This window comes from Psammomys obesus, unplaced genomic scaffold (assembly GCF_907164565.1).
Source record: "Psammomys obesus unplaced genomic scaffold, mPsaObe1.curated_primary_1811, whole genome shotgun sequence".
Taxonomy (NCBI): Eukaryota; Metazoa; Chordata; class Mammalia; order Rodentia; family Muridae; genus Psammomys; species Psammomys obesus.
In genome coordinates, this window is record NW_026586383.1 from 5,792,392 (window position 1) to 5,815,572 (window position 23,181).

Sequence of the window (23,181 nt, forward strand, 5' to 3'; positions counted from 1 at the left end):
CTTCCTTCCTTCCTTCCTTCCCTTTCTTAATTAAACAAGAATTATATACTATCAGTATCAGTGTGAGAGGACTTATAATCTCTATTTACCAAAAGAATCAAAAGATGATCTTTCCTAGTGCCCACCATTTACCTGTGAATTTCATGATTTCCTTGTTTTTAATAGCTGAGTCATATTCTACTGTGTAAATGTACCTCAATTTCTGTATCCATTCCTCCACTGAGAAACATCTAGGTTGTTTCCAGGTTCTGGCTATTATGAATAAAGCTGCTGTGAACATGGTTGAGCAAATGTCCTTGTTGGATACTTAAGCATCTTTTGAGTATATGTCTAGGAGTGGCATAGCTGGATCTTGAGGAAGCACTATTCCTAATTGTCTGAGAAAGTGCCAGATTGATTTCCAAAGTGGTTTTACAAGTTTGCATTCCCACCAGCAATGGAGAACGGTTCCCCTTTCTCCACAACCTCTCCAGTATGTGCTGTCACTTGAGTTTTTTATCTTAGCCATTCTGACAGGTGTAAGGTGGAATCTCAGGGAAGCAGGAGAAGACAGGGAACAGGACAGGAGCCTACCACAGAGGGCCTCTGAAAGACTCCATTGATCAAGGTATTAAAGCAGAGGCTGAGACTCATAACCAAATTTTGGGCAGAGGGCATGGAATTTTATGAAAGAAGGGAGAGATAGAAAGACCTGGATGGGACAGGAGCTCCAAATGGAGACCAACAGAGCCAAAAATACTGGGCCCTGGGGGCCCTGCAGAGACTGATACTCCAATCAAGGACCATGCATGGAGACAACCTAGAACTCCTGCACAGGTATAGCCCATGACAGCTCAGTCTCCAATTGGGTTCCCTAGTAAGGGGAGAAGGGGCTGTCTCTGACATGAACTCAGTGGCAGGCTCTGTGATCACCACTCCCTGGGGAGTGCAGCCTCATCAGGCCACAGAGGAAGACATTGCAACCAGTCCCAATGAGACCTAATAGGCTAGGGACAGATAGAACTGGAGAAGAACCTCCCCTATCAGTGGACTAGGGGATAAGGGAGGGAGAGTGGGGTTGGAAGGAGATGAGGGAGGGGGCAACAGCTGGGGTACAAAGTGAATAAAGTGTAAATAATAATTATAATAATTATTAATTATTATTATGATGATAAAAAGAATCAAAAGAATCTCTTCCTGTGTTCAGGCTAGCCAAGCCTAGTTTCTGCTGGTTTCTGCAGTCTTGTGAGTTTGTCCTCTCAGGAGATCAAGCAAGAAGCCCATGCACGTGTAGTTGTAATCTATCCAGGTTCCATTTGCAGGTCCACATGATGTTATTCTAAAAACAGATTTCCAATTTGTTTTTCTGTAGGAGTTGGCATATAGAAGCCACTAGTTTCTGTGTTTCTGTCCAGATGCTTTGGGGACACTGAGCAAATTACTTAGCTTTTGGAGGAGGGTGGCGACACTTTCTCATACCTTTGAGGTCTGGGGTAAATTTCCTTGTTACTGGCCATTGCAGCCCATGCTGACTCCATCACTGAGGTTAGCAAAACCAGACTCTCAGGTTATGCATTGTTCTTCTACTCTGTAAAGTGACCAGCTGGACTACCAGTGACAGGTACGAAATTGCTCTGTTCCCTGGTCACGAGAGTCTTCTTCATCTGAAATCACCAGTGGCTCTAAGGCAACTCTACAGGGACAGGGTCCCACTTGAAGTGCTAAATGTTTCTAATTCTGAATGCACAAGGACTTATTTGACTCTTTAGGGCAACATAAATATTCTGGGGACTTACTGCTTTGTAAGCCGCAAGGGCTGGATGCTGGGGAGAAAAACTCCTCTGAGCCTTCTTGTCTACAGATACACAAAAAGGCACACCACACTTAAAACCTCACAACACCTGTTTTGCCAAGGAGCTCATAGATTCTTGGAGTCAGAAATTCGGAAAGAATAGAGTGAAGACAGCCTGTTTCGGCTCTGTGGTGTTTAGGTCTGGTCTGTGAAGCTTCAAAGACTTGAGATGACATGATAAATGGGGGGATGATCGCAGTTCTGCTCATTAAATTTCCAGCTGCCTCCAGATGGATCCTCAGCCTGATATCACCAATGAAAAATCCCCCTGTGTCACCCTCCTGTGGGTTGGGCTTCCTTACAACATGGAGGCTCTGTTCTGTGAGTGAACATTCCAGAAGAAACTGGAAGAGGCTGCCTTGCCCTTTATGACGCAGGCTCTGAGGTTGCCCAGTATCGCCTCTATATTCAAGAGAAGAGAATTTAGGTTGAAGTGTCTGCGTTCATAACTATGAAGGGTTTGTGGTGGAGATAGCTAGCTAGTCAGGTGCTGTGGTTTTGGTGGGCAGGGATATGCCAGAACCAGCTCTCTCATTCTTCCCAGTGTCTCCATTAGGACGAAATTCCAGCTGCCCACAGTGACAGAATACCTGGTTTCCTAATACACTTGCCACAGTGTCCACTCCAGAGTTTGCACTTCCCTGGACCACCTTCCAAATTTCTCCATACCCAAGTCATTGACTTCCAAATGCTCCAGAGAAAACCCATCCTAGTGGGGATGAAATGAAAGAGCAGCTGACATCTGGTGGAGAAGGAGGAGAGACAGAAATGGGTTGGGGACAAGATTCTTCCGAAGATCCACCTCCAATGCCTACTTCTTCCAGCTGGTGTCTATTGCTCTTCAGGCCGCTCTTATAAAGAAAAGCATTTAATTGACCCTGGCCCAAAGTTTCAGAGCTTTACTCCTTTATCATCATGGTGGGAAACATGGCGGCACCCAGGCAGACACGGTGCTGGAGAAGGAGCTGAGAGCTCTACATCTAGACTCACGAGCAGCACAAAGAGAGGGGCTCTGGGCTTGGGATGGGGTCTCTGAACCCTGAAAGCCCACATACTTTCCTCCAACATACTTCCTCCAACAAGGCCATCTCTTTTGATCCTTTCAAATAGTGCTAACTCTCTGGTGTCCCACTATTCAAATCCATAAGCCTATGGGGGCCTTTCTCATTCAAACTACCATAGCAGGTGACCCATCCTGACATTTTCACAACTTCCCAAAAGAGTGACACTAGTAGCAAACTGAATGTTTGGAATAAGGTCACAGGATGGTTTTCTTCCTCAGCTCTTAGGGATGGAACCCAGATTGTCATGCTGTACCAACTCGCTGGCCCCATTTTCTGTATTTTTACAGAATAGTATTTTTGGTGAAGTAACATGGTTCTCAATTCCATTTTGATCATATTGGGAAAACCTAACATGTTTTTAATTAAAATTTCCTTTGACAGTTCCACATATGTGTATAATGTATTCTTGTTACTATTCTTTGTTTCTTTTCCATCCCTCCTGCCTCTCTTCCTCCCTACAATCCCCCTTCCAACTTTTTTGTTTTATTTTTTGACCCAGTAAACCTAACCAGAATTATATAAATGACCATGGGTTTTGAAATATATATTAGAGACCAATGAGCTCACCAGTGAACATATAATGAACTGTACATACAATGGCCATGTCTTTATCAGAATCCATCAATGACCAATATTCCAGCAGGAAGGGGCAGGGCCCAGTGAGCCTGTCCTCCATTGATGAGTGACTGTTGATAGACTGTTGATAGTCTTGTGCAGGTCCAGTGCAGGCAACCACCACTGCTGGGAGTCCATGGTCACAGTCATTGCCAAATTCTAACATATTATAGTTGGGAGAAAAAAATCAAACCTCGCAAATCTAAGCCAGCTTGCTACAGATGCTGAAAGAGCTGGAGCACTGTGTAATTAATAAAATATTTTAAGTGACTTATTCATAAATATACCTAGTTAGTGGGGGTAAATGGGGCTATAATTAGGCTTTGTCAAAACAATTCAAGATTGTGTTGAGTTTTTGAACTATGTTCTTCAGACTGTCAGTCTCCGCTATGGGCCTCAGAGCTGAGATGAACGAGGCTCTTAATGTCATGTCAGATAATATGAATCTTACCTGCAAGTCCAAAAATCACAGATCATAAAGTTTTCAAAATGGAACTTACATTAAGGAGAGTCTACCAATATTACAGGATCTGTCATTCACAAGAGCCAAGAGATTTCAATCTTTGGTTCATTTATCCAATGAACTTTTATTGAGTGTCTATATTTGGTATCCCCAATTACTGAAAGCATTGGTAATTGAAAGGTTAAAAGACGTTCAGAATGTGTATATTTGAAAAAAAATATCAAATTCTACATTTAAGAATGTTGCCACTATCCTTTGACTTCCAAATATTTGCATTTTATGCAAAACAGCTAAATGCTATAGTGCGGGCTTGAGTACATCCTAGCGTCTCTCACAGTTCACTGGAGAGATGTGGCATTTCCAAAGGTGCCAGTGTTAGCGTCACTTCTGAAGGGAACCGACCAATAAATTGCATATCAGGAAGGTGACAGAATCTTGTTGTCCAGAATAGAAGAGAGGGGAAAATAGAGGAGTTACAGTCAGTGGGAAGACAGAGAAAAGCAAAGGGTCTCAAGTATAAATTTTGCCATTGGGGGGAAAAGGTAGTACGTAGATGGAACTCTCCATCAGAATTTGCTTTTTTCAATTGATGGAACAGAAACTAGCCATCTCTTCTCCTTTCCTCCCTCCCGAGACATTGAAGCCAGGCTGTTGTCATAGTTAAAAGGCTCTGATGAGGAGATGTGCTGCCTACACTTTTGTACTCATAAATCTCAACAGAAAACTTGCAAGGACGTCAGGGAGCATGCTGTACTTTGAACGTGTGGGTTAAGATGCTAACAGAGGGTCTTGCCTCCCTCTTTTTGACACTGCATCCCCCAGAAGCTAATGTGTATAAGAGGAGATGCTCTATACAACTGCTGTGGGCCATCAAAATTCATCAGCACTTTCACGTCTCTGAAGATCACATTCAAGTGTTGCCAGCATTCCCTCTATGACACAAGACCCAGTTCAGACCCATTTCAGACACACTTGCTTTTAGTTGTCTTTTTAGCATCTTCTGTTCAGGGGGAGCCAGCCTTTCACTTCACCTTGTTTTTCGAGACAGTATCTCTAGCTGGTATGTGGAGATCGATAAGCTAGGCTGGCTGGCTGAGGAGCCCACCGGGTAGTGCCGATTTCTGCCTCCTAACACTGGGATTATTAGCATGTGCTGAGTTTTTACATGGGTACCAGGAATTGAACTCAGGTCCTCAACAAACACGTTACCAAACGAGCTGTTGTCCCAACCCCCTCATTTTGTAATGCATGTACCAGAGAGCCTTGAGAGACAAATTAAGGTCCAAAGAAAGAGTTGGGGCTTAAGAGCTTTTATGCTAGTTTGGAGAAAGTGTTTTGTATTGTGGCAATATGACAAGATAAGGTGATGTGGGATAAAGGATAAGGTAATTGATTATGGAAAGGGATTAGGTAGATAAAGGTTAGCCTGACAAGATTTGTTTGATCAAATTCCTGCAGGGTTTGGCTCATCTGTGGTGTGATAAGAATGAAATGCCTTCCTTTGTGGTGCAGGAAAGGACTTTCCACATGGGTATTTTTTTTTAATCTCCTGTTTGTAGAAAGGAAAAGGAAGGCCAGGGGCTGAGCACCCCTGTCACAACTGCTATTCTTCAAGTCCTTTAATTCAAAACAGCAAGCACGTATTTGGGAGTGAATGACCTGAGCTCCTCCACTACTCCTGTGCGGAGTGTGTTAGCTGCTTGCCTCATAGCTGTGACAAAATACCTAATAAACTTAGGAAAGTTTGGTTTGGGCCTATAGTTCGAGGGATAGAGTCCACCACAGCAGGGACAAAATGGTGGCAGGTGTGGCTTACAGCTGTTGCTGTGGGAGGAGCTTCTCACATCCCAGCAGAGCAGGAGGCAGAAAAGAGGGCCACTGCCTTCTCAGGGTTCTGGCAGCATGGCCCACCTCTGACCAGTGCCAGGCAGCCTAAGGCAGGAAGATCGTGAGTTCCACCAGCTTTAGCTACAAAGTGAGTCTCTCTCTCAAAGAGAAACCAAACCAAACAAACAAATAAAACAAGTTTGTTACTATCTCTACAATGGTAATAGAAATGCAATCCTAAAATAACATATAAACGCTAACAATGTTCTTGACTATTGGTTCTTTTGACATTCCCATAGAATATACGTTGACCAAGTACGGAGCTTCAGTACCGCCTGGTTGAGTTTTGTTGGCATGCTTTGTAGGACTTATTTCTTTGATCCTGGGGACAGATTTTTTATCCTTTAAATATCAAGCAATACTCCACAACACTAACGGAAGAATCTTTATAAAACAGAAGTCTCCTTGTCTTGTTTTATTCTTTGCAATGCTTTACAGCTTGCTGACATGGGCCAAACACATAATAGTCTGGCTTCAGTCAGGAAGATGTGCCTGATTTTTCTCCTATTTTCTTGGTACACACTACAGACACTGGAATTCCAAGTCATCAGAAATTACTGAGAAATAGCCTCATGTTCTGGGATATAACAGGTTTCAAAGCATGTGCCTGTTCCCACTTGGCGAAGAAGGAAATCAAAGGCTCTTCTCTCTGTCTCTCTGTGTTTGTGTGTGTGTGTGTGTGTGTGTGTGTGTGTGTGTGTGCATGTGTGAATGCCTGTGAAAACCAGAAGAGAGCCTCAGATCCCTGGAACTGGAGTTACAATTGGTTATGAGACACCTGACATGGGTGCTGGGAACAGCTACAGCTCTTAACCTCTGAGCCATCTCTCAAGCCTTCAGAATATAATCAAAAGGAAAAATTAGAACCAAAGCACAACCTAATCAAGGCAGATAGAGTGAGAAGAGGGAGAGACAGGAAAGAAAGCAACAGGATGGCGCATGGAAGCGTAATATCGGAGGCGGTCCCCTGCTAGATCTCGCTGTGCAGACCACCATGACCCTGCAGATGGCTGTCCTCATTAGACCTGTAGGTCAACTTACTTTTTTATACTGAATTCCTTGGTTTTCTTGCATAGTCCTCTGAGTTTTTGAGGCTTATATCAGAAAGATCCCTAGATAATCTAAGTAAGAATAGTAAAAACAGAATGCCAAGGCTTTTTGTCATTATATACTTGGTCTGCATAGCTCTTATCAACCCAGGCATAGACAACAACAGAAGAAAATAAGACAGGCAAACGGTTTTGATTTCTATGAAAAATTATTCTTTTTCTGATTGACTCACATTTTAGGATTTCTCACAACTAACTAGGTCTGTAGATTTGTAAACACAATGTGGGTTAATACATGTGTTATGCATGCTCAGTATAAATAATAGAACAAAAGAACACACTTTAAAAATGTCTTCTTCATGTGCTACTGCTCCTGATATTATTCGGAGGAAAACGAGAAAGTGTTTCCTTCTGTTCTGCACTGGTTTTCCCTTGCATCCTCACAGATGGGCAGCGACCTTCTCACTGCAGACGCTCCAGAGCCACAAGCGTCCTAACATCTGGCACTTTTGCTGCTTGGAAAATTCAGAAACTCGGCATACAGCTGCACTTTGCGTTTGCTGGGGTCTCCATGGAACTCTCCAGTCATTAAGGCCAAGTGTCTCAAATGACTCAACCCAAATCTGTGCTCTCTGGCCATGAGAGTCTGGGATGACCTTGGGCTTTAGAAGCCCTTCATCTGCACAGCCAAAGTGGAAGCACTCGGAGCTATCAGCAGGACCAATCCACACATTTGTCTCCGTCTATTCTATTTCCGGATCTTTCTTTCTTTTTTCTTAATTAATTTTTAAGTTAGTAAACAAAGTGGTGGCTTTCGTTGTGGTGTTTTCCATATGTGAGTCATTAGACCTTGTTCTTATTCATCTTCCCCCTCCACTACCCTCCCTGACCCATCTGCTTTCCTCTTCCTGGTGTCATTTCTCTCTTCAAATAGTTCTTCCCATGCTTACACGGCACATGCACTCCATTGCCTCCCTCTTAAGAGCTCTTCCTCCCGTCCTCCCTACCCACCCACAACACACTTAAACCTAGATTCCAAATATGAGAGTAAATGCAGTATTTATCTTTCTGAATCTTATTTCTCTTACCATAAATATCTCTACTTGCAGCCATTTTTCTGGAAATAGCATGACTTAATTTTTCTTGGTGTCTGAAAAGGTCCTCTGTGAATATATACCATGCTTTTGAGCTATTGAGAACAGTGTGAGCCCACAATAAACATGGATGCACACATTAATCCAGAGTTCTTCAGGTATATATGCAAGAGGAGAGAGAGAGAGAGAGAGAGAGAGAGAGAGAGAGAGAGAGAGAGAGAGAACTTCAGATCCTCCTGCCTCCACTTCCTGGGTACTGGGCTTATAGCCTACATTGTAAGGAATTTTAATACATACCAAGGCAGTTCTGGAAAGTGGTCACATCCAAAGACCTTCTAGGTCTGTGATCTGGCTGGAAATGCTCTTAGCACACACCTTTAATTCTAAACAATGAGGTAAAGATAGTTTGCAGGAAGAAGCACCCATGTTAGAAAATGAAATCTAATTAAAAGGCAGAAAAGTGATGAATCAGAGAAAGATTTGACAGAATAGGATGTGCCCAACTCTCAGAAGAAGAGAGAGGAAGGAGAGGTGACTTAAAAGGCAAGGGACGCAGAGAGGGAGAGAGTGAGGATGCAGTTTTACTGGGACAGTTGTATAGAGATAGGCTGCAGAGAAAGAACAAGCTAGACACAGGTAAAGAGAGAATGAGCCAGAGAATGAGAAGAAACTAGAAGATGAGAACATGTTGCCAAAGTTAGTATGAGGCCAAGAGGAGCCATTCAGTCAGAGGCTGAGAGAGAGGTCAGACAGAATCAGTCAGCTTTCAGGGGAATTTGGAGCCAGAACAGCTGAGTTGAACCAGCCAGCCCAGAGCTCAGAAAGAACAAGAAAGGGTGAGCTTATTCAGTAGTGAATCTCAGAGGCTGAAAACATTCTAGGCCTAGGTGAGATTGTATGGAGGCTGGAAGCTCCCAGCACGAGGTCTCGGTAAGCAGACAGAGGCAGAAGGCCTCTGAGATGACAGTTACATCAGATAGATAATAGTTACTTTAATACTACACCACCACAACAAGGCATTAGGAATCAAAATATGTGCATATTCATCATATATGCTATGAACTGAGTCCCATCGCCAACCACTCTCTCTGAGGACTGTCTTGTCTGAATGACTTTTAGAAACCACACCTTACTGTCTTACAATTTTAGACTCCTCTTTGAAATACACACACTCATCACAGCCCACTGAGCTGGCAGATTTTGTGAAATACTCTTATCTTTCACAAATAAGCTGAGATTTGTCCAACCGCTGTTATATATGGCTTTCACTACTTGGTGATTTTCAGTAATGGCTAATTAATCAGAAGAGGGAACAGGGACTTTCACTTTTGGACATCAACAGCTCATACTAGCAGTCCCTACAGGGCAACCTTTGGATCCTGAGTGGAACACCTCTCCTCACATGGGCAATGCAGGTAACGTGCCGGAAGTCCTGACACTCTTGGGCACGAGCTTGGGCATGCTGCCAGCGGCAAGCATGTGTACACGCTGAGGGTCGCCCTCTCTGCGTCATCTGCATTTCATTTCCCTCCCCCGTCTCCCATGGAGATGAATCATCTCCCTCACCCTGTGTGTGGCTGCAAAGCAGCCTGCTGGCCTGTTTGCTAGTTGGGTTGATTATGATTTAATTTTATGGATGATGTCACACAATTATCTCCAGATGGAATAATCAGGGTACAAGAGCTGCCAGGCAGAGTTGGGAGGGAAGTGGGTTCACCCAGCAAACAGCTGTTTCTGCACTGGAATTACTTTTGTTTTGACTTTATAAGTTTGTCAGCAGTGGGTGTACCTTTCGGGGCCTCATTTGTCTAATTCGAACCAGATGACCCTGCTGCCTCTTCTTCTGTATTTTCTTGTATTTCTTTTATCATACATAGTATGAAGAGGGAAGACTCATAAATGAAAGCTAGTGAAGTTAAACACTTGTGTGTTTATGTGCGTGGACTAGTGTAGGGAAGCTCATGTGTGTGGACTCTGGTATGTGAGTGTGTATGTATGCATGTGTGGATGAACATGTGAAGGCACAAAGCTGATTTCAGAAATAGCCCCTTCTTGGTCTTTCACTTTATTTGACTCATTCAAATCCAGAGCTCACAGACATGGCTGGTTTTCCTAGTTTTCTTGCTCTGGGGTCCCCATTTCTCTGCCTTGGGAGGGTACCCTGCCTACCTGGGGCATTTGCATGGGTTTGGGGGAGGTGTGCTCTGGTAAGGACTCTGACCACTGAACCATATCCCCAGGTCCATATCTGAGATTGTTTTATTATGCTTATGTGGGTTATTATAGGAACAATGTTTGTGGTTATTTAAGATCCTTTGGCTTAAAAAAAAGCTTATATTAATGTCCACATGTGAAATATGCATCAGATGTGTGCAGTACCCACAGAGGCCAGAAGAGGCCACTAGATCTCCTGGAACCAGGGTTACTAGTCTGGCTAGGGTTTTAAGAACCAAACTCAGATCCTTTGCAAGGGCAGCAAGTGCTGTTAACCACTGAGACGTCTCTCTAACTTCTATCTTTGGGATTTAAATACATGTATTCATATATATGACCCACCCTCAAATCCCCACAGTTGTGCAGTAAATCATTTACCCACTGAGCCATCTCTCTTGCTGTCCTCCATCTCAGAGAGTAATCCACCTGTGGTTTGGTTTTACTCTCTGTTCTATGAGATAAGAAGTAGAAGGAAATACATCTCCACTTTGTTCATTCTGAGGCAGACAGGCCCTAGTATAGCCCACTCATCATAGGGAGTCCAACCAGCCTGGTGGAGAGACGATTAGAGAGAGCATTCATCAACTAAGTGCCTGAAGTGTATGGCACCAGACAATTAACTCTTCGGGAATGGCTTTGTATGCTGAACTAGTAGGAAAAACTCAGACTGGAGACAGATGCAGAGACCCAGACAGACATTATCTGGAACTCAGGGAGTCTTGTGGAAGTTAAGAAAGGACTCCACAAGAAGACCTACAAAGCCAACTAACCTGGGCATGTGAGGGCTCAGAGAGACTGAACCATCAACCAAAGAACACACATGGACTGGTCCTAGGCCCTACACATATGAAGGTGATGGGCTGCTTGGTCCTCAAGTGGGTCCCCTAACAATTGGAGCAGGGCCTGTTGCTTCCCTCTAGATCCCACTTCCACTGCAAGGCTGCCTTGTTCTGACTCAGTGAAAGAGCAGGTACTTAATCTTGATGTGACTTGATGTGACAGGGTAGCTTGGTACCTGGGTTGGGCACATGGGGGATGGGAGAAGAGGGTGGGAGGGTGGGACTAGGAGGAGATAAGGGAGTAGGGTTGTGATTGGGATATAAAATGAACAAATAAATTAAGAAAAAAGAAGAAACTCAACTTTCCTTACTTCCAAATAAAAGCCTTGTCAGACAATGGTTTCCTATTTTGTGAGGGCTCTCAACCTCAGATACTGTCATTGGGATAACTCCTCATTGCTAGCAGAGTTCTGGACTCTATGCAGCAGCGAGTCTAACTTACTCATTGCATGATGCTTAGAAGCTTTTTTAGTCTCTGCACTACTAGCAATATAACTTCCTTCTCCCAAGACAATCCTAATGTCTCCAAAGGTAATCACATGTTATATGAGAGAAGCAGGAATCAAATACCCTCTGTATGCCAAGAACCACTTGTTGTTGACAGCAGAGAGACATTAATATCAGTAGTTTAAATTTCATTCTTTCTATGTCCTTATGTTTGTTGCCGAGAGCTTCTGCGACAAAATACTGTAGAGTACATGGATTAAATTATGGAAGTCTATTTTCTCACTATTGGGGAGGCTGAAAGTCTAAGATCAAGACAGTGTCTGCTTTGGATTCCTCTCAGGCTTCTCTTCTGGTTGGCAGATGACCTCTGCTGCAGACCAAATGTCCGTGTCCCTACAAAATTCATACATTGAAGGGAAGGCCCTCACTGTGATCCTTAGAGGTAAGGTTAACTGAGCTGGTGGGGAGATCATTGGGAAAAATATTCTCTAGCTAATTAATTGTCCAAAGTGTCTGGCATCAGACACTTTCAGAGGTGTGGCCTTTGAGAGGTAATCAGGTAATGAGGGGAGGAATCTCTTGAGTAAGGTTACTGTACTCCTTGGAAGACATGAGATTGTCGACAATCCCATGTCGAGACAGGGACATGGTGAGAAGATGGACATCCACAAACCAAGAGAAGGCCTCACTAGACCTCAGGTCTCCCCACTGCCTCAATTGCATCCTCCAGAGCTGTAAGATAGGTCCCTGTTGCTCAGCCCACTCACCTGTGATGACATCCTGAACTGACACAGATATCAACTTTCTCAACACATCATCAGGTGGCCTTTCCTTTGTCCATGTCTCTCCCAGTGACTCACCAGGTGTCCTAAGGCACTCTTTGTTCAAGACTGCCAAGCAGAGTAGATTAGGGACCTTCCTGAAGTCCTCATTTGAAATAATTACCTCTTCAAAACTGTTTCTCCAGCCATAAGGTCAAGCACCAGGAGCTGAGAGCTTCCACTGTGAGTTTTAGAGGACACAGGTGCCAAGTGTCCATGATAGTTCTCTACACTGGAGAAATGGAGCAGGTTTGGCAATGTTGATAGGCTACAGGTCACTTGAGGAAACTCACACAATAGCTTTATCTCCTCTGCCTCCTTGGCTCAGCCTTGCCCTACATACCTGTGGAGAGCTAAGGGATGATCAGGTGTCTCCTGCCATTTTAATACAACACCAGTCTTTTCATGATATAGTACAGAATTAAGGGAACCCAATCATCTGCAGATATCTATTCATCCTAGCTGCCTCAACATTGCCTTTTGTTGTTCATATCAGTATGCACAGACATTTGCGGTGGGTGAATGCTGTCAACCCAGATATTAGGATGCTGGTTTCTGTTATGATGGACCTTCTGAACTCCATTTTTTACAAGTTATTTTATATTTTATTATTATATTTATTTATTTATGTACTCTTGAGACAGAATCTCATGAAGCCCAGGCTGACCTGGAGCTCACTGTGAACCCAAGGATGGGTGTGAGCTTCTAACCCTCAACCTCCCAAGTACAGAAGCTTGAAGCACACACTGCAAGCTTTAAATGTTTTTTAGTTCCTCTGACGAGGGGATGAGATGAGAGCCATACCCAAGCTGTGAGAATATATGGCTTGGCTGAGCCCAGAGAATTTCTATCTAACTACTCCTAGGCCTAGCCTGGAAGCTTCTAGCCTCTGCACAACCTAATCTTCTGTAAGGCTGGAGCTTTAAGGCTTTAGATTCCAGCCTATGTCTGCTAACCTAGACCTAAAATGTATTCAGCCTCTGAGACTGACTTCTGAATAAGCTCACCCTTTCTGGTTCAACTCAGCTGTCCTGGCTCAAAACTGCTCTCAAAGCTGACTGATTCAAATTGGTTTCTCTTGTATTCTCACTGAATTGCTCTGCTTGGAAAAAAAAAAACTGCCTCTGAGCTCCACAAATAGAACTTCAATGACTACATGAACTGAATTCAACTGCACTAAGCTAAACATGACCGAACTCAAGTCCACCTTTCCCTGCACTGTTCTTTTAATTAATTTATTTATATATTCACTTTGTATCTTGACCATAGCCCCCTTTCTCTCTCTTCTCCCATTCTTCTTCCTCTACTCCTCAGAAAAGGGGAGCCCTACCCCTACCAACTCATCTCATCACATCTAATCACCTAGGGATTGCACTGTTCTTAAGTAGTGTCTTCCCTGTCTGTTCTCCTGAAAGCTGGGCATATCCTATCTGTCAGGTCTTTCTCTGATTTGTGGCTTTGTCTGCTCACATCTCTTCCAACCATTCCTGCATAAACAAACCTCACTTTCATGGTTTGGGAATAAAGGCGTGTGCTAATGGCATGTCTGTATTACAGCCATACCGTACTGTGATCCAGGTTGTATCTGCACTCCTAGAGGGTCTTTATATGTGGTCCCTTGCCAGAGCACCCGTGTCTGCTGAATTAAAACTTCTCTACACTAAACATGGCTAACAATTTTGTTCAACCTTTCATTTCCCCTCTCCTTCAGGTAAGACCTTCCTCCATAAAAGTTTCAATATATGTTCTGTATTCATTCCATACTACTAAATTATGTAATACTGTTTAGATAATTTAATGTTACTCTCTATTTAGAAGCACTTTGCAAGGTAGTATATTGGGCCGTGAATCTGATTGTATGTTGGAAAACAAGTCTTGATAACTGTTTGTCACTGTTGTTTTGACTTATACCTGGAGAATCAGATGAAATGAAAACTGGAACTTTTTAAAGTGACATTTTAAAGTATGATATAACTGGACTGGAAAGGGCCACTTTTTTCTTATCTCAATCAAAAATCTCCAGATGTCTAAGGTCTTCAAAAATAACAAATATTTTTAAGAGTTTTTAATGTCAAAGTTTGCTAACAGTTTTGAGATGGAAAAAAATGTTTCCAATAAAATTAGAGTTTTCTATCTGTCTTCTTTATACATTTATCACTTTACCATTTCCCAATACTGATTGTTATCTTTTCAACATTCACCATTTTACCATTTTTCAGTATTAAGACTGTTTTATTTTTCAGTCACCAAAACTATTATTTGCCCTTCATAATGTTTTTTGTGGCCATAGTGAATTGATTTTCTTTCACCAAGAATATCATTATTGCCAAGTGTAGTGGTACACATTCCTAATCCCAGTACTGGAGAGGCAGAGGCAGATGGCTGCCTGTGAGTTTGAGGCCAGCCTGGTCTACATAGACAGAAATAACTTTCTCAGACTTCTTTGTAGTTAGTTAGCTCCACTACAACTTTGATCTCAACAATCAGACTCATTTCTGTGAAGCTTGGAACAAAAAAAGCTGTTCAGGGATACACTTTGGCTGATGTCTGGTTTTCTATGACAGCACTAAGGCCCACCATCTTGGTCTGGGATGGCAGCTCAGTGGAGGAGTGTTCACCTAGTGTGTGTAAGGTGCTAGATTTTCTCCATCCCCACCACTGAAAAAGGAATCCACTCTATTTATGGATGTCAAGAGAGGTGACATAAGATATCAGTTTTCTTCAAGCAAGCATCTAGTAAGCATGGCACAGAGGTATACTCAGCCAGGGCATTGTGGTCCATGGGGCCTGTATCAAGTGGTTTGCCTTGGGGGCTCATGCTTCCACTAGTGTCTCCCTGATGGAGCCACCTGTCTACCAGGTGCTGATGTAACCAGGTTGTTCTGTAAGATGTTTATGGCAACATCAAGAGAAGACCCTTCAGATATATTGTAATTCAGTTTAATTTTCTACATTAAATTACTGTCAACTTAGTAAGCTAGAGAAGCTGTGCTCTGTGCAAACAAGGCCAATGTACTTAAACCTATTGGCCGCCCCTTTCAATAACTGAGTAATAGCTCTTTGTTGGCTGCTATTTCACAAGTGAGGAGTACAGAAAAAGCAAGATGTAGGTCTTTACTTTTTACTTCGCTTAGCCACTGATTGTCTTGTGAGTAGCTAAAATGTGAGAAACCATGTGTATTCATGGTTAGGAAAACAACAACAACAAATACTGGCCACTGTTATCACAAAGTAAATACTGATTCCAGTAGAATATAAGACCAACATGGCAGAATTCAGAGCAGTAATCCACAGAGAGAAAACTAATTCATAAAGTTTAGCTAAATAATTAGATACCCAGGTAGAGTAAGAGGTTGAATTCAAAAGAAATTGGGCCATGCTCTTGAAAAACTAGGGGGCTGTTGGTGCCGTGATGACAATTGGACCTGCAGGTGCTACATGTGAGCCTTGAGGTGAAGACATGGATTCATATTTAATCACATTACTCAAAGCTAGTTTTGGTCAAAGTTGGTAGCTGCTTCCACAAGGGAAGGGGAAAGAAATGCACCTAAGGTAAGTATTATCAGGAAACTGATGGCGGGATTATCCACCTGAAGAGGTGGAGTCAACAGCAGCATTGTAAAGGAAGTCAGGAGGGGAGGGAGTCACACATCTTCCAATCAAACTGAAGTCTCCCTTTTATCCCAGAGAAAGATCAAATGAAGTGAGTCCTGTTACATGAAAGGGGCCACTGCAAAGTGAAGAATAAGAATATCACCTTTAAGCCAAGGTATTATTTCATGAGGATGCTGTTGCCTTTGATCAGGATGGAGCCTTAAGAAGTTTGACCATGAGTGGTCGAGGTGCTAGTTGAGGTATCTGGATAAAGTACCAACATCATCAGTGTTGGGCTTAAACTGTAGGTTTGATTTTTAGAAAGTGGCCAAGTCACTCTAGGACTTATGGAAGTCAGTTGATCACTGGTACTGAAACTCAGAGAGGAGAAAATGCAGCCTCATGTTGACAGGGGTGACACAGCATAGAATTAACGACAGAGGTGGCAAAGCATGGTTTGCAGAGATAAAGAGACAATGGGGCCACACTACTGACTGCACAGAAAGAGTAACAACTGTAGGAGCCTGAGCGTTAAATGCTGCTGAACAATAGACAATGGATGACTGACATTCGAATGATAACATTAATTGCTCGAAAGAAGTAAATGGTGTTACTGTTGCATGGTAGACACTCAGATTACAATGGCCCATCCTTCTGGACAGTGGAAAGATTGTTGGATGACCATCACACATCCTGACTAAGGGTAGACGGTCATTGAACACCCTCACAGAACATATTTTAGTATTATGATTTGAGTAAGGAACAGAAGCTAAGAGATCATCAAGGTCATAGACGGTTTCATGACAGTCTATCTGAGGCTCCATCTTCACCAGCAGGCTGAACCCAAGGGTTCACGCTATCTCAGATCATCTTTTTCCCAATTGGAACCCCAGACACTTGCATTTTCCAGCAATATTTATTTACCTTGGACCCATTGAATTCCCCTTTCTCCTGGTAGAAAAATAAAATCAATGTGCTTTAAGTGTATATTTAATCGATTAAATCTAGAAGACAGACAGCATGGGAATGTTATGATTCCCAAGATAATGAAGTAACTTGGCCCTTTCAGATTCCATAGACTAATATGATAAGATAATATAGTATCAGAAGGGGAGAATGGGTGCATGTCTTACACTGTGAAGATCAAGTTTAGACTGATTATTTTTCCCTTTAAAGGTTTTTCTCTTTTCCTCTATAGTAACATAAATTTTCATTTTGTGCAAAGTGGGGGGAGTGAGGATGGCAGGAGCTTATCAATTTTGGAATTAAGGAGGGTTTTGCAGTTCTTGAACAGCATTGTCTAGAATGTCCATTTAAAGTCCAGCCAGGAACATACATCACCCTGCTCCCACATGCATCCCCCGGGCAATATAAAATAAGACAAGTTTCAAGATGCTATAAACCAGATTAATCCTTGTCTTAAGTTACCATGGAAACACAGTAAAAGGACAAGAAGGACGGAAAAGGAAGTCTTTCAATAGGGCATATGGAAGAATAAGGCTAAAATGAAAGGAGATAGATACATCAGTGTATATGAGTGTGTGTGTGTGTGTGTGTGTGTGTGTGTGTATGTGTGTGTGTGCACATGTGTGCATGTGTGAGTGTGTGTGTGTGCACTTCACTGTGTATATGCTCCCAGTCAGCCAGTCAGCTCGCAGCCTTTGTGCCCCTAACCTCAGCAGTGGCTGTTCCATTTTCTCAGTGACAGTTCTGCCCGGAGCTTCATTCTCATGACCTAATTATCTTGAAAGGAGTCACCACTCATTGGCTTGGTACGTGGTGTGTTTCTCTCCTCATTTCCTAGTTTTCAACAGTGTGAGGGACATGGCACAGTAACCTCTGAAGAAATGAACACAAGAGGGGCACCATGAATCATCTCTTGGCTGGGGTGATGGTACGCCATTTAGAGGCATCACAGAAGCATCTTTCCATGACAAATAAGAGTGGAGTGTGCCAGGCAAGGTGGCACATGCCTTTAAACCAAGACTCTGTGAGTCTGAGGTCAGCCTGGTCTACACAGTGAGTTCCAGGATGGCCAGAGCTATAAACAGAGACCCTGTCTCAAACAAAACAAAATAAAACAGAAAAAAAGAGTGGACTGTGTCAGAGGTAAAGGGGATGATGGTACATACAGCACTGATGAGCATCATGGAAGCCTTCTTTCCATGACAGATTCAAGTGGAATGTGTCAGAGTTAAAAACAAACAAACAAACAAACAAACAAACAAACAAACAAACACAGGTTACTGAAGATGAAGGAAAGGAAATGTAGGTTCATGCTAGTATAAAATGATGGGTCAAGTTGACCAAAACAGAAGAAAACAAGTGTCTTCAGCTGAGAGGGGGTGAATGTAAGAAAAAAGTCCAACTTAAGGTAGAGGGAGGAAAATGACTGGAGAGATGTTAGGGAAGAAGAAAACTGAATATTCTTCTACCTGAAGAATTTAATACAAGACCTTGTCTATTATTCGTTCTTATTTCTGTAAGAGTTGAAGCTGAAATTCAATTGATGTTTTAGTTAATAGAATAATTATTTTGAGCGCTCTCTCTTTGTTTCCCTCTCACATCTCTAAATATTGCAAGTACCCTGTTGTCCATGCTGGTTCAATGTCTGTAGAAGGGCTTTCATCAGCCTGCAGAGCTGAGGTGGAACCAGGACCTGCCCCTCCCCGTCAGTCTGCTCAGTGGTCCCTGTGTGTGGCAGGCCTCTTTGAACAGCAGTGAAAACAAAGGTGTGATATTTAACTATTGGACAGCTCTCATCCTGATTGGCAGCATAGTCCCTGCTTGGCAGTTCCCACTATTCCCGCCCTGCATCATTCCTTATGCGATTCCACACATGCAGCTTGCCATCACAGATGCTTCAATCTATCCTTTTCCTACATTCATAGGCCTACATAGTGAGATCTGTCTGCAGACTTATACAGGCTACTGAACCTGTACCTCTATAAAAGGTGTTTGTGCTTGCTCCTACTCATTAGAATGCCAGAGGAGTCCACACCCACCAAGGATGAGCTTTTCCTGTTAATACTGTCATCATACTCTTAAGATGCTCACATCCCTGTGAGCAAAAGAAAGGTAGAGGCTAAAAGAACCTAGGGTGGCCATTACTTACAGGTGTGAGGCAGACCATAGACCAGGAGGGCTCTGACCTGTAAGAGAGAGCTTGCCACACAGCAGGGAGGGAGCCAGTGGGATGCAGCCTCTCCTCTAAAACTCCACCACCTGCTGCTGCTGTCTGATACCCTACCTGGAGGCAAAAGTCAAGTCTGCCTGAATGCATTCATGTGCCAGGGGCGCCTCTGTGGGAACGTGGCAAGATGGAGAAGGGTGGTGGACAGAGCTAGGGCATAATTCAAAATGTATTGCATACTCTTTGTGAGGGTGTTTAATTAATTATCGATTGTCAACTTGGCAGGATCTAGAAACACCAAAGGGGCAAATCTCTGGGCAAGTCTGTGGGGGAGCTCCTAGGCTCAGTTCAAGGAGATGGGAGGACCCATCCCAAAGGCGGCTGGCGCCATCCCATGGGCTGAGGTCCCTGATATGGAAATGTTGAGATCCTATGCTGGGTTGCTTAGGTATTTGTGAGGAGTGTTTGTCGGTATGTTGTGGGTAGAGAAGAAATACAAGCTAACATGTCACCATGCTGCCATCGCCATGTTACAGTCTAGAGACAGAAAAAATGTACACATGAATGCTACTGGAACACGAAGGAGATGGGAAACTATTCGAGATAGCTGCATGTCTAGAACATGGTCAATGTTCTTTAAATGAGATGGAGAAAGTGATTCTTGGGGGGCTGGAGAGATGGTTCAGTGATTGAGAGCACAGACTGCTTTTGCAGAGACTCGGGTTCAGGTCCAGCACACCTATGGCAGCTCACAGCCCTCTGTAACCCCAGCTCCAGGGGATTCAGTGCCCTCTTCTGGCTTCTGTAGGTGCCAGGCACACAGGTGGTACACATGCAGAGGCATAGGCAACACAGTGAAACATTATTTTTAAAGATGGTTCTGGCTCTTTCTTTTTCTGAAAGGTAATCAAGTGAGGTTTCACAGAGAAACAAAGTAACAGCTCTGAGCAAGAGATGGATGGATGGGGGCCGGGGTCCTGAAAATGCCTGCTTTGCTCCTGGCTCTTCATGTCTATTAGTGTCTCTACATGAAAGTCGGGAGACAGGAACCTTCTACTTGACATTTGAAAGTGACAATATAATAACCTGTGTTTAAAATTAAAGCTAAATATAAATGATAAAAGTTAAACCCTTAAATAAAAAAATCATCTTCTCACAAACGTGAACCACAGTAATGAAAACTCTTTTATTAGTGATGGCTGGTGTGCTAATCAGTTATCAAGTGCTTTCATTTTCCTTTTCTTTTTTCTGTCATTGGTGTAGACATCATCTGTCTATTATAAAAGGAAGGCAATGGAACTATTTACATGATGAAATAGTTTAGAACATCACTGTTTCAATGATGACTTCCGTCCACATACTTTTCAAGAATGTCACCATCTCTAAAGAAGAAATATCCTTTGTCAGCTACAGATACTTTGGCGCCTGCATGATCTGGGAGAACCTTGTTTCCGACTCTCACACTGAGTGGTTGAATCTGTCCACTCTTCCCTCTCCCATCTGCTCCCACAGCCACTACCACTGCTGACAGGACCTTTCCTTGACACTTCTGGAAGCATAAAGGCACCTTTAGTTACAGTTTCGGCAGCATTCCTTTCAACCAATACAGAGTCAAAGAGCTGAAACATTCTAAAAGCTTAACCAGCCGTGACTTGCGCCACTGCAACTCTAGACTTTGCTCAAGTGTTTTCTTAAATGTAGGCATACTCCATTCTATCAATTCAAGGCCAAGGATTAAGGAAGCAACATCGGGTTTCATTCAGAGCCTTGTGCATGACTTCTTTTCCAGCAAATCTATGTTATTCTTTTTGTTCACCTCCAATTTCTCCCATTTTTTAAAATTCTACCCCTTCTTCAAGATTATTTATGCATATCTTCTTCCTTTCCTCTGTCTTTGTCTCTGACTCTCTGTCTCTTTATCTCTGGCTCTCTCTCTCTCTTTTAATAAAAAAAGGTTTCTCTGTGTAGCCTTGGCCATCCTGGACTCACTTTGTAGACCAGGCTGCTGGCCTTGAACTCCCTCTCTCTCTCTCTCTGAGTCCCACTATGCAGCCAGTACTGGATTGGAACTCACAATGTAGTCCTTGCTAGCTTTGAACATACAGCCATCCTTGTGCATCTTTCTCTCCGCTGCTAGGATTATAGGTTTGTGTCACTCGGGCAACCATTTCTTCCACTTATGCCCACACTGAAAATAATGCGAATCTTGTTTGTGACCAACCAATCAAGGGAGAATAATGTCCTATGTTTTCACACTTAGGGCCATGGTTAATGGATTTTTCTTTAACAGCTCAGAGAGTCCAGGCACACCATATAGGACGCTGCTATTCACATTGTTGTTCAGAGTCAGCAGTATCTCCATCAGCCAGGAGCCGATGAGGACCACATTTGATTGCTATAGCAAGGCCTGAGAAAGATTTATCATGCTCAGTTTTATACATAACTTAACCCCAGAGAACATTAGCAACTAAGAGATTGCCTTTTTTATGTTTCCAGTGTTTAAGATTTACACTCAGATTTTATTGCCTGGCATACATTTCAGGAAAGAAATGAGTAATTTCTGTGTATATTTCCTTGGACCCAGATAAATCACTTTGTTTTGTTGCATATTATTGTTGCTGATATTTTTCAATTTGATTAGGAATATAATTAATGCTGACAATACAAAGATATGCACAGCATGAAATGTTGGAAGTTTTGGTTCCCAGCACCCACATACGGTGTTAAAACCATCTGAAACTCCAGCTCTAGGGACTGGATGCTTTCTCCTGGCCTTCACATGCATGAACACACATGTGTACATGGGTGTTCACACACACACACACACACACACACACACACACACACACACCAATGCAAATAAATAAAATAAATTTTAAAAGAGCTGTCCACGAGGAGCTTCTGAAACACAGATATACCAGGGATTTTACTAAAATGCTGTCTTTGGAACAGCTGTACTCCATTAAAGCTATTTCTTAATCCATATAAGAGAGAACCAGAAAAAAATAAATCGTCTGAGTCATTCAGAAAGTAAGTAGCTGTGGTGACATTCAGGAATTTGCAGTCTGGCTCTGCCTTTAGCCTTGATGTAATAAAAAGACAGGCTTCAGGAGTTTTTCTGCTTTTGCCACTCAACTTCCTAAACATGCAGGTCAAAATATTCCATAGTGCCTTTCCTCTATGGGAAGCCAACCCTCTAGCTTAAGGTATGTCTATAAATGGCCCACAGGGCAGTTTTCAAATGGAAAATCTAAAGCAGGAGAAATGGTTTTGTGGCTAAAAGCACTGCCTATGCTTGCAGAGGACTAGACCTCAACCCCCAGCCCCCACAATTATGCAGCCTACAACCTTCCTATAACCGGGCTTCAGGGAATCTGATGTCTACTTCTGGCCTTTGCATGCACTACTCTCACCTCCCCCCAGACTTAAGTGCATACACGTAAATAGAAGTAAAATACATTCCCAGTCCACTGTGGGCATAACCATCCCTAGACAAGTAAGCCTGGGACATATAAGAAAAGTAGCTGAATGCGAGCTCTGAAGCAAGTCAGCAACATTACTGCATGGTTTCTGCCTTGAGTTCCTTGTCCTGACTTCTCTTCATGGTGTTCGATAAGCTAAAACATAAAACAAGCCCTTTCTTCCCCAAATTACTTTTAACCATGGTATTTATCACAGCAGCAAAGAGCATAATAGAACAGAATCCTTTATGAGCACGCAAGTATTTTTTTATGCAGTAAAGATCTTTGTGTCCACCGGGGTTTGGCCATGAATGCAGCTTCAATGCTGATATATTCCAGGTATAACATATTTATATGGAGTTAGCGATTTGAGTAATAGTCAGCAGAGCTACCATGGAAGACGCAGCTGCCACCCCTGGAATCAGAGGGATGATGTCTCACCTCTGAGGCTGCACTCGCCTAGACTCTGCCATGTCTCCCTGAATCACAAGAAGCTTTTGGCATCAGAGGCAGCTGCTAAGTAGGGTAAGCTTCTGGTTCCAGAAAGCTGCTGGGCAACTCTTGCCTTCCCCAAGCACCTGGCGGGGGCGACCTGCAGAGAGCTACTTCTGCTCTGCTTACTCCTTTCAGCTCAGACCAGTGCTCCATGGATGGCAACCATCACCCTGG

General features: G+C 43.0%; 1 protein-coding gene and 1 pseudogene across 2 annotated transcripts in view; both read right to left on the bottom strand.

Annotated features, from left to right (window-relative positions):
- Positions 1 to 23,181, bottom strand: part of Rbms3 (RNA binding motif single stranded interacting protein 3) — a 934,572-nt gene that overhangs the window by 90,715 nt on the left and 820,676 nt on the right. The window lies entirely within an intron of this gene.
- LOC129672240 (10 kDa heat shock protein, mitochondrial-like) lies at positions 20,388 to 22,985 on the bottom strand (annotated as a pseudogene).